Genomic DNA, 11,608 nt, shown 5'->3' with positions numbered 1-11,608 from the left:
AGCTTTAATATTGCACAGGGAAGCTATAACTTGTTCTGAAAACTTACTTTCCAGATGTAGTTGTTACATGCCATTCACATGATCTAACTTGCCTAAAAGGTTTAACTAACTGTGATTTTTTCAGATTTTGCTTCTGAGATCTTGCTTATTTGAATCAATTTTCAAACAGGCAAAGTAACTGAAAATAAACTATTAAAAAATTAAGCAACAGAAGGTTTGCAGCTGCAAGGACTCTGTAAGTATTGATGACTCACTGGCTCTTGTACCTGGATTTCATTAACTACTTTGCACAACAGACAAGACCTCCCACAATATTTATTCTCTCAGCAGCAGCTCAGTTGGCACAGAGCTGGCATCTGCTGTGTGTGACCTGAGAAAGAGGAAACGTGTCACTAAACACTTGAAATCCGAGACAAACTCCAATATTTGTAACCAAAACAAAATTTCAAAAACCCTTCAGTTCTGATCAGCCAGCAAAGAACAGAAGAAAGTACTGATTGGATTTGTTATAATCTGAAACACTGAGGCTGTAGGAAAATTTACTGGAAAAAATTGCTTGCTTTCTTGATTAGCTTTCCTATATTAACTTCTGTTCTTTGAACTTCTAGAAAAACCTTTTGCCCTTGTTGGCTTGCAAACTGAACCACTCATGTTGATTGTGGGAGCTCTTCTCTCTTGAATTCCCACTTCAGCTGAGTAGCAGAAAAGGAAATTTAAATTAAACATAGTGTAAGCTACCTTGCACTTATAGTGTACTAGGCTTGTCCACATAAGAGTTGTGTGGAGTAGCTAGTGTGCTGAAAGTTCACATGCTTGTTTACTTCATGATAACTCCCCTCTGCAGACAAGCCCTGAAGATACCGTTTTTCCCCCCAGTCCTCAGTGTCACATCTACTTTCTCACAGAGGTAGGTATTGCTCCTGGAGGAGACAAAGAATGCTCAGAGTATGGAAGACCATAGCTGGTGGTTTCTGTGGCATAACTACATACAATTAAATACAGAAAGCAGAGGCACTTTTTTTTGCCCCATCATGATGATAATACCAAGCTCCATTGTAGCAGACATCCTTGATTTTTCTCCCAGAGATATCTGATATTTTTTTCAACCACTGGGACTGCCACAATTGCTGGGCTCAGAATTCATTAAAGACTTAAGTAGCTTAAAGAAAGCACAGCTGAGAATCAGGATCCATGGCTTTACAGTCCACAAAACGTATGAGACTGTTGAAAGATTGAGATGATTTGAGTCTTGAAGGAGTTCTCCATTTTAAAGAGAGCAACATTTTTAAAGAAGGAACTTTTTCTGTGCATCATCATTGTCTCATCACCACTTTTCAGTTCCAGGTCATTTAGAACACTGTTAAGTATGCTTTTTTCTAATGACCTCACTTTAAAAAAGCATTGATAGACAAAAATGATTAAAAAACAAACTAATTATAAGAAACCAAATAGTGGAATGAAAAGATTGTGGCTTTAAATATGACCTACCTAAAAGGTCATATTGCTTGATCTGGGTCTGGTGTGACTTTCCATTGCTGTGGCTCTAATACCTTTGACTTCACATCTACTGTGGTTGACCAGTGCCCTAGAACAAACACTGGAATGAAACAAGAAATGGAAGACCGTAGTAATCGTAGTATCATATCATAGAAGTAGGGTCAGAAAGGACCTTGTAGATCTTCAAGTCCGACCCCCCGCCTGGGCAGAAGAAAAGACTGGACTCAAATGAGTCCAGCCAGGTAGTTATCAAGCCTCTTCTTAAAGATCCCCAGGGCAGGAGTAATGGCCTATCCATCCTTTGAATCATCTAGGGATATTATAAAATATTTCAAATCCAGGCCCATATTCAAATACTTTCAAGCCATTTCCCCCTGGAATGGTAAGAACATTTTACCATAATGGGCCAGTCTGGATTCACAGTTCTGGAAAGGTGGTCAGTCTTTTGATCAAGGAAGAAAAAGGCCAAGAGAGAATTATTCTTTGTTGTATACAGAGTTTTGAATTTGGGCTCTCTTCATGTAGAGAGAGAAAACAGACTGCTGAGAGACAAGACAGATTCAGGCAAGAGGATAGTGAAATTATGCTGGACTTTTACCAGTACAAGAGGCGACTGTGAATGGAGGACAGGGAATTCCAATGGAAAATGTTTAACGAATGCCTAAATCAGGGCAGGCAATTATTTCCAGCAGAGGGCCACTTACCCAGTTTTTGGCAGGCTGTTGAGGGCCACATGGGTAGCCCTGCCCCTTGACAGTTGCCCTGCCCCCTGGTCACCATCTTGGGACCAATGTCCCAGGGCCAGCACCGGTGGGCCCAAAGCGGGGCACAGGCTGGCAGGAGTCTGTGGAGCTGGGCTGGGCTGCACCAGCAGGGAGAGGGGGAAGCTGGCATGGATCCATACAGCCCCTGCTGGCCAGGACCCCGAACCCCTGCCACCCTGCTCTGTGCCCCACTGGCCCTGGGACACTGATGTGGGCCCTGTGCTCCTGCTGGCTCCCCACCCACTCACTCCCAGTGCCCCCCAGCCCTGCGGTACAGGCAGGAAGCAGCGCACAGCCCCAACCCCTTGCTCACCGGCCCAGAAGAAGCTGGAGCTGAGAGCGGCCCCTCCCCCACCTTGTGACCGGTGCTCCCTGCTGCAGCCGCTCACAGTCTGTGCAGGGCTGTACGGAGCAGGCGCAGGCAACCCCACACAGGCTGCAAGCAGCTGCAGCACAGGGCACTGGCCATGGGGCAGAGGAAGGGCCACTCCCCCCCACCACACCCCTCCGTGCTCAGCTTTTCCCCGAGCCACTTTTCCCTGGTCTCCTTCCCCCTTACCTGCGGTTCCAGTGTGGGGCAGCCACTGGTCCCAAGCCAGAAGCCCTGGCTAGGGCTTCCAGCTGGGGGAGATGGGGCCAGGTGGGTCCTGCCGGGGCTTCCCCTGGGTCCTACTGCCCTTGGTTCCTGTCCATTTTTGACAGGAACCAAGGGCAAAGAAATATTAATTTTCTAAAATTTTTAGGGCCCCGCGGGCCGGATAGAATAGCCTTGCAGGCTGCATCTGACCCATGGGCTGTATTTTGTCCACCCCTAGCCTAAAGGTTTTTGAAACAAGTGACAACTCCTACTTAGCCAAAAACAATGCATCTCTTGTCTGTCCTTCCTGTCTAAGTTCTATTGTAAACCTGTAAAACACCACCCATTAGATTGCCCTCTACTCTCCAGCCTTACACTGACAGTTGAAACATCATTGCTGGAATCAAGCTAGTGAAATTAAGTTTGCACAGGTTATAAATATATGTACAGTCTACGTTAGTGATTCTCAATGTGAGGCCCTCTGAAGCAGAGCTGTATGCAACCCCACAAGGAGTTAATCTGCAGCCCCATGGCTGCCACTTGGCTACTACTCCACCCTATCACTCCACTTGTAGCAGCAGCTGTCTTCTCCCAGCTTCCACTTTCTGTGCCTGTCCATGGGGTGGTGATGGAGGAGGTTGCGATGCAGTGAGCTGTGGGGGCTGGGGTCACCCATCCATATACACGGTGTAGTGCTTCAGTGGGGGACCCAAGTGTGGTGTACCAGTGAGGGGGGAGGGGGGGAACAGCTGTATGTGCAGTGCAGTAGGGGAGGACGTTGCCTGAAGCCCACACTATTGTGGCAGGCATGGCACGCAACCCTCACTCATGTGGCTTGATGGGGTGCAACCCTCTGGTCACCTAGAAGTTGGACAGCCCAGCTTTGAAGGGTGCTGCAGCATTTGGTCCCTGTGAAATGAAGTAAGCGCTGGCTGCTCTACACACCAGGCACCTTGTATCTGTCCCAGGATCCCACTGACAAGTGGCCCCCAGGCACACTATTTCCCACAGCCCCCCCCCTCAAGAAGCATGGCAGGAGTGGGGGAACAAGCCAGGCTGAAAAGCATAGCCCCTGACCTGCCAGTAGCTGCCACTGTGCTCTGAGTAGCATACTGTGCTGCAGGTGGGCAGGCAGACATGGGACTAAGTTTTTTCAACCTGTTTCATTTCTCTATTCCTCCTGTGTTCGTGGAAGTGTTGGGTGGGGCTACAGAAAATGGTGGCTCCAGTCACTGGCAGTCAAGTCCTCAGAAAAGCAACTAGGGCAGGAAGGGGGAAGACAGTGGAAAGAGCAGGACACAGCAGGGTCCTGCCCCTCCCCTGACAATTGACACCAGCCTCAGCACCAGGCATACACTGTCACCTCCTTCTCCCTCCTTCAGGGGTCTAATGACCCACAATGGCCCTTAAGCTCCACAATGCCCAGCTGAGCAGCATTTGCCAGTATCAGTACCATCCCCCACCCTCCCATGTTCTCAGGGGTGCTCTGCCCTGGCTGCTCCTCACCCTACCAGCCCATGAGATCTTTTTAAGTGTAGCACAGGTTACAAAAAGGTAAGCAGTGTATGACATACCTTTAAAGGGTTGACAGTAAATTCCAAAAAGCTACAGAGGGGTGCCTCAAGTTTTAAAAGGTTGAGAATCTGTGGTCTACTCTTAAGTGGCTTATTTTGGTAGTATGGAAGGAAAGAACACAGGTAGTCAGTGGTGTCTGGATAAGTACTACCTCTTACATTTTTCCAATTTATGGATGATAAACGTTTCCTGCACTAGAAAGGCTAAAGATAACATTATGCCTATTTTCACTTCATTCTGCCTTTATAATGTATAAAGACTTTAAAAATTGCTGGGTTGTGGTTTCTTTTAAAAACAAACCAACCTCTGCCAGGTGATGGACAATGAAAAGCTTCTTTCTGAAATGGCCGAAACTGAAAATAAATCTTGATTCACATGTCTTGACATCACAGATGTTTCAGAAGCAACAAAATCTACTGCTATTTTGTTTTGAATAGCTGGTGAATTGTTACAATTACTAAAAGTTTCAAGGACTTTGTCTGCCCTGCACTCTTTTGATGCTATGCTTGCTGCCCTTTCATGATTTGGTTCTGAAAACTGCCAGGCTACCTGCTAATGTAATGTAGCATCTGGTAATGTAAATGTTCCAGAAATCCAATGATATATCCAGCCTCTAACACCTGTTTTTACTGAAAAGATGGAAAAACTTGACTGTGGCCAAAAATGTATCTGGATATTTAGAAAATTGGGTATAAACTCTTGTGTTATATTGTCTGTTTTATAGTTTTAAACCAGCCTTGTTACTAACTAAAACTTTTGTTTTAGTTAAGGTCCATGAAAGAGGAGGACAAATGGAACTAATAATGCTAATTTAGACTGATGCTTGAATCTAAGATGGAAAATAGTTTGTTTTCAAAGCAGTTACTTGACATTTTCATACTAATTTAAATATGAAGCTGAAATAATTTGAAGCTTACAGCTATTCCTGTTCATATTTTCTATCGGGTCCACCTCCCTCCAACCTCCATCTTTGTGACAGGGGTGGTTGAAATCTTTTGAATTATTTGAATTTTTAATTAAAAAAAATTTTTTGAATTTAGATTAACCTCCAGCCCTTTGTATACCTTCAGCCTGATCCATATCTCACTGAAGGCAATGGGAATCTTTTCACTGGCCTCAGTGGACTTTGCATGAGGAACTATGCAAATTCATAGCACTCCGCATAGTACTTCCTACAGTAATAAGTCCTACTGAAGATACCTGTGATATTGAATAATGATTTTAGTGGGTATTAGAGATTTGTAGCTTCAAACTATTAGGTCCTGGCACAAATTACATTTATGACATAATATGTAAATCATGTCATAAATAGCAATACAACACATGTTCAGCCAATAAAATGGCAAACCAGGCACAGACATTCTACATAAAATGTTGAATGTCTTTGTGGTAGGTTTCTAGGGTGGCATACATTGAATGCGTGACATGCCCCGTCATCCCAATGCCATCATCCCCATCTTCCTGTTACGACAGCACTAAGTGTAAAACCACTGGCAGATCCGTGGAAGAAGATTAATGATTTGGAGGTATTAGTGGCACTCCAAGGACATTCCTGCATTAATATGCCAGTTTCTTACTGCTCATGACTTACCAATTCATTTCTAAACATAATTAATTAATACCTTACAATGGTTTTAATACATATAAGGAAAGAGGGTTTTTTTGCAGGGGGTGGAGGGGTGGGAGAGGAGAGTGGTATTATTTGTCCTTGTATGAAATAAATTCTATTCTCGAAAGATCAGGCAAAAATGTTTTGCATTTTGTGTTTGCCCAGATTCAGTTTAGAACTCCTCCTTCCATTGTTGTTCATATTTCCTAATGTATAGATATACCTGTGTTCTTACCTATCACTTAATCAGGAATAGGGCCTCTCCAAAACACAGTACACATAGGATCTCTTTTTTTGTAGGCTTGGTGCATTCATTGTAATTTTTAGATCTAACAGTAGGGTCAGATCAGGAGGAGTGTGCTTAATGGGCACACACATTCTGCATAAGTGCTGCTGTACTATTTTAGCATTATCTATATACATGGAATATGCCAGGTAACATTTATAAAACATGGGATGCTTCAGATCTTGGAAATCATTAAGGTTTTAAAAAAATATGGGATGTCAGAGCCCCAGACAAATATTATTTTTATTATACATATAAGAGCAGAGAAGTGCACTTAGTGTTTCAGAATCACATCAACAGCCATGCTACTAATTTGTCCCTGGGTACATACAAAACTCAAGTGGACTGTCTGCTTATTTCCACCAATAAAACTAATTTGTAGTCAAGCAATCATACACAGCTTTGCAAGACAAGGCTTTTTCCTTTGCTCCAGTGATTTCTTCAAATTATTTTAACTTAAAATAAAATTCCCCAAGGTAAGTCACAAAGTTCAATCTTTATAAGGAAGGGAGGAGCCAGTCCTGGATTCAGCTTTTATGAACCGTGAAAAACAAGACCATGATCTCTTCTATTTGTAAGAGACATTCATTTGCAGAACAACCTAAAGCAAACATGGAAATTATGCATCTCTTGCTCCCTGAGACCTGATCCAGTGACTGTTAGAACCAACACAAAAACTCCTAGTAATTTCAATTAACTCTGGATCATAGATATAGGACTGGGCCAATAAAGGACTAAAACAGGATGTAGGTGGACTTCAGGCACCTAAATCCAAAATCACAGTTGAAATCCCCTTGTACAACACATGCCTAATCCTGGGGGTGCCAAAACTCACTAGGTCTCTGAATTTCTGCCTTTAGCAGAAGCTTCTATCCAGAGCTGTCTCAGCCCAGTTGGCTAGGCATGTAGCTCTTGCCTAAGCTACACTGGGATCCAGAAACTTGATCAAGCAGCACCTACGCCTCCCGAAGGCTTTGATCTGGTGTGCCTACTAAGGCTCTATTAGTAAAGCACTGAGTTCAGCCTAAACTACAACATCCCTGGCTACAGCTAAGGAGAGACTACCATTTATAGAAGACTAGTGGTTAGTGCACTGGCCCTTCTTACTACTTCATGAAACTACCTAATAAACACATCATGAACCTTTTTAGGGCTTGTCTATACTCGAAAACTACCTCACGCCAGAACACAACTTACTTGATCTGCATACATGACTCACTATAACACTTAGTATAGACAGGGTCTATCACTTTTAATATTGTGTTGGCTGGCTTTTGCTTGACCCTAGGTAACCCAACTGAAGTCATGCTGAACATGACAAGTCTTATCTATAGTGAATATGTACATAGCCTTAATTTGTATGTTCTAAAAGAGTGTAATTCTCCATTATGGAAAAACCCTAACAGATTTTTCATTTAATTTGTTTACGGTTATAGCTCATGTATCTTTAATCTACAGACAAGTATTGTTGCCAATTACTATCCTCCTTGTCCCTTCATCTTCACACCACTGTTTTAAAATACAAAGTAATCAATTGGCTTTTGCTTACGTTTCTTAAAGAGTACTAATGTTGAAAGTACAGTGTAACATAAAATAAGTAAATTTATACCTCCTGGGTAATTTGGCAAGATGGAAATAATCCTTTATACAGACACTTAAAATCAAAGCAAAAAACATAAAAAAAGCAAAAAGTTGATCTCACAATTCTGGAAGGACTAGTGCAGCCTGGAAGTGTGTCCTGAAATACCAGACAGACGAAGTTTACACAGACACATTTTCAAACCGTAAATGCTATACAAAATCTGTCAATCAAGTCACACATTGACCAGACTCCCCCAAGCCCACTTCCAGCTGTAAGAGAACACTTCTTAGCTCTTTGTCTGGAATAATATTTTTTTGGCTTTTCTTTTACACACAAGTTTTGTTTATGCCTATAAGGGAAACATTTGAACAAAAAGGGTATTGGTAAAACTTAAAGGTGACAAGATCAAGAGCCCAGAATCAGGAAATATCAAAAGTTGGGTTAGCCTCCACCAAGAGTAACTCCTTATGTTACACAAGCTCTATTATAGAATATGTTGCTACTGTTTATTAAAAACAATGTACTTTGCCCATTGCATGAGCTACCATATCTAAAGCCTTGGTCTTGCAATGAGCCGCATGTGGGAGCACCTCTGTACTCATGTTACCCCATTTACTTCAATATTCTTCACATGCGTGTGGCAGTATTCTCACATGAAGAATCCATTCCTTGAAGGATTTGAGTCTCTCCTTATTCTTCAACCCAACACTGCATTAACACTTACTGCCTTTCCTTTTCTTTGATTTTCTTTAATTTCTTGTTTTTCTCAAGGAAAACAAAAGTCTCTATAACAGACTTGACTGGATTACAGATTTTCTTGAATCTGTGCACTTTACAAGTCAGCTAAGTGCACATTTAATCAGCTACACTCTGAACAATCCATGAATATACGCCCGTTGCTCTCTCTTATTAAGTGTGTTGCTTATGCTATAATTGGAGGTCTTTGTTGGGTGTGCCCAATTCTGCTTTTTCAAACGTGACAGATTTGTCCTGGATTGCCTCACCTGCCTCCTCCTGCATACCTCAAAAATTAAACTGTAGTTCCTCACATTAAGAATGTGTCTTACTTGAATTCCTTGCTGCAAAAGGGCTTGAGCCCAGTGTGCGCAATGAGTTCACTGCAGAATTGAGGTCACAATGTTTATATGTGACAGAATAATTTAAACCAGACTGCACCTTCAGTGTTATCACTAGTTCCTGCATTTTTCAAAGTCCAACATGGTGCACAGGAAGACTCTCTCTTCCTGAATCAGAAGTGATCATGAAAGGACAGCATTCTCTACTTCCCCAAACTTCACTGTCACTCAGTGTAAAAATAACAACAAAAACACAAGATTACACTCACATTGGTTCACACTGTTGTAACTCCATTGACTTTAGTGAAATTTAGTTTATACTAGTGTTCATAAGAGGTGAGTTGGAACAAAGGATAACACAACTACTACTATGGTACTTACTAACATCTTTGGCCCAGTTATTGAATCTTCAGCAAAAAGCTAAAGGTCAGTTTACTGACAAAGTATCATGCTTAGCATTGGAAATGCATATTATAGAACCAATTCTGTGAAGGCCATATTTGATATTTTCAACACAGAGAATAAGTACAGCTTTTTCTCCCCCAAAATATAAAGTGTTTGCAGCTACTCATCACAGACTTATGAAAATTAAAATAAAAAAAGTTCAGGAAAGGTATAATAAACAAACACTACTTCTTACAAACAAGTATAAAGAAAAGGATACATCAGGAAGGAAGGGTGGCACATGAGTACTGGGATGAGACAGGGCTGTGGTTATGTGAATAGGCCCTAAACTGTCTCTTTTCATGCTTTCTAGCACATTTGGTTGGTTGGGTTTTTTTAAGCCAAACTTTAACTTCGGCTAACTAGATTTTTAAAAATATGTAATATTGAAAGAATTCCATTCTTACAGAGGATTTTCTAAAAGCAGTGTTATTTCTGCTCAACATTAATTCTAGACTTAACTTTTTTTATTGAGACTTTCCTTTCACTTTTTAAAGTTTTGTAACAGCGCTCAATGAGGAATCTGCAGAGAACCTAAACGCTGTGCATGGCTGAGGTTTGCTTCAAGAACCTTTACCCAGAGGTACACCTTCCTCTCCTCACTCCTGCTCCCTGGGCCAAAGGACTGATCACGTACAACAGTATCACTCAGTTAACCCCACCAGGGGAGATGAATCAGACTCCAAATTCTCCCGCTTTTACGTGTGTGGGCCTTTTACAGAATGAGCCTCTCCACCCTTCTCTTGGCATAATTTCCTGACTGGCATTTCTACTCTGCTTACTGTCCCCCCACTTGGAGCACTTGTTTCAAACCTGCTACCTCATTCCCATCCGTCTTTTCACTTTAGTTGTCCCCCAAATTCAACTGATGTGTCCCTAGCGGCCTCCCTAAGGGAGACATATAGTTCTTCCTTGATGGCCCCATCAAAAGGCCCAACTGACACTTTGCCCAGAGACAGGCTGTTTGAAGTACAGGGAAACCACTACCCATAAACAAACATTGATACCCACCACAAAACCTCAGAACTCCCTCCAAACAGCTTGTGGGGTTTATTAGGCCAGGCCATAAGGCAACCCCCCAAAACAAAGAATACGGAGGAAATGCAAATCAGTTTCTAGCCCATGTGCCTTGTGGCATTTGCAAAACTCATCCCAGAAGTTTCCAGCACAGACAAGGAACTTTTCCATATTCCAAGCCAAATTCGCCAAATCAAATTCCAAATCCGTGAGTCAGTCCAGAATCATAAGCGGCCCTTCTAGCGGCAAACATCCTCCACCCCCATCTGGGGCTTCAGATATTTCCAACGTCTTTTGCTAGGCATCCTACATGCAGGCCCAAGCCTGGGGGTTTGGTGTTCAGATGCCCCCAAGTTTTGCCTGTCTGCAGCCATACGGCTGCAGGAGCAAGCTAGGGAGAAGCCTCCCATTTCCATAAAATGGGTTTTAAGCCCCCAACACCTCGGCAGGTACTGAACCATGTCAGAAGAACAGTTATCCCTGGGCTCTAAGGGAAAACTGCCTTCATGGACCCAGATACATGGCGTTTCCCCTGCCAGGTAAGTGGGCATAAAGCCAAGACCTTCCCACTCCAGCTAAGTGGGAGATTTACTACATTACTTTTGCAAGTACTATGCCCGTGCCAGGAGAACGGTCTTCTCCGGGTGCAACTAGGAAGACCGCCTCCGTGGTCAGTGTTTGCCTTGCCAAGTAAGCATAGGACTATGCTTGATCTGAGCCAACAAGAGGCTGAGAAGCTAGTGATGCTAGGGAGGATGTTTTGTAAATGGTACAATATGTAGGCAGGAAGCTCCAGTTTTTTGGGTTTGATTTTTTTTTAATATATCATTTGCATCTGGGGCCAAATTAGCCAAAACTAATTCCAAATCCAAGAGTCCAGAACCATAAGTGGCCCTACTACCAGCGAACATCCTCTGCCTGCACCTGGGACTTCAGATGTTTCTAAAACCTTTCATAGATTTCATAGACATTAGGGCTGGAAGGGACCTTGGAAGATCGTCGAGTCCCTGCCCCTGGGGTAAGGGGCTGAAGTCAGCTGGGGGTCATAGGATCCCAGCAAGATAAGCATACAATTTTCTCCTGAAGGCATTCAAAGTAGGTGCTTCAACCACCTCCGATGGCGGGCTATTCCAGACTTCGGGGGCTCGGACAGTAAAGAAATTCTTCCTTATGTCCTGAAA

The sequence above is a fragment of the Crocodylus porosus genome, unplaced genomic scaffold (genome assembly GCF_001723895.1).
Source record: "Crocodylus porosus isolate Cpor-Errol unplaced genomic scaffold, CroPor_comp1, whole genome shotgun sequence".
NCBI classification, from domain to species: domain Eukaryota; kingdom Metazoa; phylum Chordata; order Crocodylia; family Crocodylidae; genus Crocodylus; species Crocodylus porosus.
Note: the sequence above shows the minus strand (reverse complement) of the source record.